The sequence below is a fragment of the Spinacia oleracea genome, chromosome 4 (genome assembly GCF_020520425.1).
Source record: "Spinacia oleracea cultivar Varoflay chromosome 4, BTI_SOV_V1, whole genome shotgun sequence".
In the NCBI taxonomy this organism is placed as follows: domain Eukaryota; kingdom Viridiplantae; phylum Streptophyta; class Magnoliopsida; order Caryophyllales; family Amaranthaceae; genus Spinacia; species Spinacia oleracea.
This window is the reverse complement of record NC_079490.1, coordinates 51,091,753-51,097,939: the sequence shown is the minus strand read 5'-3', so window position 1 is coordinate 51,097,939 and position 6,187 is coordinate 51,091,753. Positions and strand designations below refer to the sequence as shown.

At 33.3% G+C, this 6,187-nt stretch overlaps 1 long non-coding RNA gene across 4 annotated transcripts; it reads left to right on the top strand.

Annotated features, from left to right (window-relative positions):
- Positions 1–1,524: 1,524 nt before the first annotated feature.
- Positions 1,525–5,620, top strand: LOC110801549 (uncharacterized). 4 transcript variants are annotated; one of them, XR_008918679.1, is made up of 8 exons: positions 1,531–1,668; positions 1,801–2,215; positions 2,782–2,932; positions 3,548–3,634; positions 4,436–4,531; positions 4,694–5,018; positions 5,127–5,200; positions 5,286–5,614. It is a non-coding gene; the product is annotated as an uncharacterized lncRNA (long non-coding RNA). The 4 variants fall into 4 exon arrangements; XR_008918681.1 differs by having other exon boundaries at positions 1,539–2,215; positions 4,694–4,814; positions 4,892–5,018; positions 5,286–5,610; XR_008918680.1 differs by having other exon boundaries at positions 1,525–2,215; positions 2,782–3,395; positions 5,286–5,620.
- Positions 5,621–6,187: the final 567 nt, after the last annotated feature.

The window sequence follows — 6,187 nt, the reverse complement described above, 5'->3', positions numbered from 1 at the left end:
AATTTATACTAATTATTTTACTAAAATTAAAAACCTTGAATTAATTTAAGTTCATTTAATTCAACTGAAAATAAATTAAATAACTGGATTCGATTATAATTTTATATGAGCTTTAAATTTTAATTAAACTTGTATGTTTCCGGTTAGACTATAAATACATTTTTATGTTTAAAATTAGTAAAGCATATAAAGTTATTGGTTTAAGTGGGAGCATTTTTAGTCATAAACTCTTTATTAGGTCTACAAATCCTTTAAGGTTAAAACAACTTGATTAGAATTAATAAGGACTGAATAATTGGTAGATTATTGGTGCCCTTGATTAATTGCTGCAAATATTTATGTGATGCATAACAATGTGTTTTACTAACCAGCTATGTGGGCCATTCATGATAATGAATGGGTGAATGGTATATATTGTATATGTACTGTTTTGTAGGTTATGAAGTGACTAGTATGGCCCAAATAGGATAGAAAATATGGTTTGCGTACCATTAATTTGAATGTAATTGGTCTAATGCACCAAAGTTTGTTGTTCAATTCAAATATGGTCTGCGTACCATCAAATAGTTGTAATTAGTTTAATTATAGCTTATTCTATTTGAAGAAAATGGCGCCTCCGATGGTGAAATTCAAGACGGAGTTTCCAATCCATTTTCAAGACGGACTTTGAAGTTGAAGCTTCAAGATAAAGTCGGGCCATACTAGATCACATTTATCTTATGCATGATTTAAGTTATTTATTGCTTTAAATATGTCTTAATTATGCATGAGATTATGGCTTGATTATGTTGCATGATTAAGGATTTTAGTTCACTTAAAATATAACCAACATAGTAAGAGCCTTAAGTTCCAAACGTTAAAAATTGAGTTAAAAGGTGCCATGCCAAAATAACACTTACTTGGATAACCTTTACATCAATCTAGTAATAGTTTTACGCTCAGCGAGGTGTTACTTATTGATCCTAAAGGGGTAAGGTACACAAATAATTGTGAGTACATGTTAGTTTTGGTGAAACTCAACGATATAAGTAAGGAGTCCTTTTATGTCGTGGGAAAATTGATAGGTTTACCTAATAAGTTCTTAGACGTACCTATTAACCAAGAGTACCACTACTACAAAAGTTAGAATAAGAAACACTGAATAGAGAACGGTTAAGTTTGCTAAGCGTTATCTAGAATTATAGAGTACGCATTTCTATTATAACAGTTGCGTGAAGAAAAGAATAGAGTACGGTACCTTACCTAACCGTCTTGTATTCTTTATCATAATAAAAAGAATTAATTAAATTAAAAATACTTAATAAAATATAAAGCAGTGATTATGATAACCGTTGTGTATTTTGGCTTAAACATATTTTAATAAAAAAAAGTCGTAATTACTTTCATTGTTAGCGGCATTATTACTTAAACCTAATAATGTAAAAAAAAAATAAACTAAATAAATTTGAAACCTATTTCAGGTGACGATATATCCCCAAAAGCACAAAAAATTATTTTAAATTAAAAAACTAAGAGCATGGTGGCTGGGTGGGTAACTGGAGATCGAGAACTCCGCAAAAGCAAAGAGCACTCACTACTAGAAATTACATATTTAACGACGATGTATTAGCGATGACATCAAAATTATGTCGTTAAAAGCAATAGCTCGTAATCAATTACGACTAATGGGTAAGTACGTCGTCATTGTTCCACAAAAAGAAAAATAAGAAAAAGAAAATAAAAAATGTTCATCGTTATTTCCAATTTATTCAACGCGCCTCTACCCTAAAAGTTTATAACCCTCTAATTGAACTCGTCTAGGTTTTCCCGATTCTCAAAAATTGACCCTCTCCCTCTATCTCTGCAAAGATGAAGTTGGGTGATGGATTTTTTTTAATACAACCACATTCAATAATTACCAACAAGCTGTTGTTGAAGTGCCGCCGCCAGCAGAACTCGTAGCAGCTCAGCCGTCGTCGTCTAAGCAGCAGCGGAATAAACGCAATCGGAATACATTCACCTCCGCCTTGGTTCCGGCGGCGCCGGTGTCTAACCACCGAAGGATGTGGGTGGTGGACCGATTAAAAGATTGGTGGGAGAAATGCAGTCACCCGGATTACCCAGACGAAGAATTCAAAAAATCGTTTCGTATGAGCAAGGCTACATTCGAAATGCTGTGCGAAGAGTTCCGCAATTTGTTCATAATTTGGATGTCGATCTCTCTTATTCTCAACGTGTAAGTTTTTTTATGATTATTTTTTTGTTGTTTGATGAATTCTTCTCTCTCTTATTCGTTTCAGATCGAAAATTTCGTGGCTTGTAATTTGGTTTTCTTATATGAAGTAACTGTAAATTGATTGTTTTGATGGGTTAGGATAGGTTGAATCTCTATATATTTGTATTTTGTTTTTCAACTTCTAATTGATAAATTTCAGAGGGAGTTTGGGTTTAGATAAATTTCTAGGCTTGAAGGTAGGTTTCTCTCAATTTAGTTGTTAATTTTGTTGCTACTGATCTTGCACTTAGACAACAAATTAAACATATTGTAAAATTAAAACGAAATTATCAAGGTAATATTCATGTATGACCAGAGCTTATTTGATGTTCGGTTTTTGGCTTAATCGATTTTTTTTTGAAGTTTGATCTTTATTGGATTCGATCTTACCCCTGTTTATATTTTGTGTTCTCAATAGTGTGTCAAGCTCTACGGAGATCAACTTTAATTAATTATTATCGTAAATAATTTGGTTACCAATCTGCAATCTGCAATCAACTTAAAGATTGTTTGTTATCATATTGCAGGAATCATCTAGAACTAGTTCAACTGCAAGCAGGAAGCTTCCAAAGGATCTCTTATTTTATTTGGTGTTACAGATCATAGCATTATTTCTATTCAGAAAAACCTAATTTCGCCAGCAAGCTATATTAATGGACCTCGTTCTTAATCTGTTAGGTATTTTAAGTTATGCTTGATTGTGTCTCTTACTCTAACTCTGCTATGCCATAATGAATTATATATTAATGGGACAGTCTTCTGTTGATGATAGAGCAGAATAAGCGAGTATATTAATGGGACAGTCTTCTGTTGATATGCCAAATTAAGTTATGCTTGATTGTAGTTTTATTCATTGGAATCTATTTGCAGTTTATTCTCTATACATGAAATGTCTCATACTTAATATTTTTATTGTCTTTTTATTTTTCTAATGTACATTTTCTTAGTTTTAACTACTCTGTAGTGGAAATCTATTAGCTTACTTATAAATTAGCAGATTCTTATATGTTCACCATTCTCCTTTGTCATAAAAAAACGATCTGCAATTCTCCTTCCTTCTATTGTCATTTCCGCTAGCTTAAATGAAGCATACCTTGATATAACTGAGGTCTGCAGAGAAAGAGATGTGAGAAGTGATGATGTGAGTATTCTGGCAGATGAATCTCTTGGAAAATTGTTTCCTGCCTTTTCTGTCCTATTATTCTTCTGCTTTGATGTATCTGTTTGCATAACTCAAGTTTCTGTATGATTGAATGCTTTTGTTTCCCTTTTTCGTATACTTTTTCACAAAAGGTTGCTGGTGAGATCAGAAGAGGTGTTTTTGAAGAAACTGGTTTGACATGTAGTGCTGGTGTGGCTCCTAATCGATTACTGGCTAAGGTGCTTTTATATTTTCATTTACTTCTTATTGAATTTAAATCTGGTGAATATAAGGTCCATGTTAGGATATATGTGTAATATCTTTTTTGTAATATACGTCATAATTTCAAGAATCTGACGCCATCTTTATGTTTTTTTTCCCATCATTTGACCTGGCTATCCATTGATGGTGTCTTAGCTGCAAGATTATCCCATATTCCCATGAGAGTGAGACTGAATAACTGATAAAATCTCATCGATGATAACTCTTGGCATACATATGTAATTAATTCAACTTTGGCGTGATAAGCATTTCTTCAAGGCCATAGTATTAGCCAATTGATAGTGTAATAGATTTTTCAGAAGATTAGAAGCAGAGAAGGGCTTTGAAATAGAAAAAAACTTTATCAAATCGTGGACAGACAATAAAACTTGTATGGGTAGGGTTTGCAGTAGGATAAATCCTTGTTTGGGACTAGGATAAATCTCTTGTCTGATAAAGATGCAACTAATGCTATGCTCTAGTGGGGCATAGGTCTACGAGAGAAATCAAATTTTTCATTGTGTGAACAATGCTTATTTTTCCTATTGAAATTCTTATCCATGATACTCCTTCCATCCTTATTTGATAGCCATTGATGTGTTTAAAGATACAGGAATTTATTGCCCATCAGGAAATAACCTGATTCTAGTAGATAGCACACTTACAAACTTTAAAAGATCAAATTTTGGAAACCCTGTTATTTCCTGTATGCCTGTATGGTTGTTAGTTAATGTGATATTGACTTAAATTCTTGGTATTATATTGATTGTATGAATTAGGTTTGCTCAGATATAAACAAGCCAAATGGACAATTTATTTTGCCAAATGATCGATTGGCTGTGATGACATTCATATCCTCCCTCCCGATAAGAAAGGTACCTCTGTTATGAGTCTTGTCTTTGTTCTTTGCTTTTGTATAGAAGGCTAAGAAGGGGTCCCTCAAGTTTGGTAGTAATTGAGAAATGTAAAACCAATTAAATAGTCTGGTGTATGCTAACTTGTGTTCATCAATTCATTTCTTTATGCTTTATGAACAGATTGGAGGCATTGGCAAGGTTACCGAGCATATCCTAAGGAATACTTTTGAAAGAAATACACGCAAGGATTTGCTTGAGAAAGGAAGTTTTCTCTGTGCCTTGTTTTCTCCTTCATCTGCAGGTCACTGATTACCTTGTGGTTTTTCTTATCTTTGAATCTTTATAGTCGTATCATTAACTCTCTTATGAATGATTTAGCTGTGTGGTAGCCAAGCTTTTTCAGAGGTCTCTTATGTATTCTTCTTGTGCCATTGTATAATACAAGAGTGTGCTTCTTGAGCTTACTAGTGTTCAGGCTCGAAGGAGAGGGAAGCGAGCTACAGAGGTCAGTAAATTTTACATTATATGAAGTTTTCTTTAGCACTTACAGAGAATCAAAGTTGCTAATTGTGTTAGTTGTTAATTTACTAATTTTTATACTGTATATAATCAGTTGGGAAAAAGGTGGAAGATCTCCTGGCTGATCAAGATAAGAATGGACAGAATACTCTGCTGAACTTTGTGGAGGTATCATTTCTCCTTGATATTCTAACTGTTCATTTTCGAATTTCTGATTAACTTTGTTCTAAAACGTGCTTTGTGGATCATGTAGGAACTCATATATCTAATTTAAGAGAAGCCAAGGCATTTGCTCTTTTATCTTAGCAGGGGATTGCCAAAGGAATTCGTAGAGTGACTGTTGTTACGTCTGAGGTTGCGTTGAATGCAATTAATTTGGCATGCTCCCTCGAGCAACAATTGATTGATGCATCAAACATAGATGCAAGCGTGCTGGAGAAAGTTAGTTTGGGATATTGTTCTTTTTTTTCTTCAACACTAGCAATTTTAGTGATTACAGCTTGTAGATGACTGACTTATTAGTTTGGTTGTTTTGACTCACATTGAATTTGTTTATTATAAATTTTTTGTGATTGATTACGTTTAATTAATATAATTTTAGTGTATTATTCTATATACTTTTTATGGTTTTGAATGAATTGTAGGTTATATATATTTTTCATATTTACGACAAACTATATTTATTTTATAGTCACATTAATGTCGAAATATTTTGTCGTTGTTGGACGATAATTAAAATTATTGTTTTCATTTGATTCCCTTTTTAGGTCAAGTTTGTTGGTCGCGGTTTGCTGTTTGTTCGACGTCATTGAACACATAATAACGACGAACAACCTTTTTGTCGTTAATAAATAACGACGAACAACCTTTTTGTCGTTAATAAATAACGACGAACAATAAATTCGTCGTGTAAAATTCACGAAGAACGTTGACGTTAATACTAATAACGTCGGAAGCTATTACGACAAAACTCACGACGAACTTTGTTCGTCGTTAAAGGTTTAACGATGACTTTTGAGACTTATAACGACGAAAAAGTTTGTCGTTATAAACCCATTTTCTAGTAGTGACTTCATTTCCACCGTCTTTCATCAGCCTCCTATATTTACCTTCGGCTTTAACGCGCCGCCTTTCCCACCGCCTCCCAACCTCCGA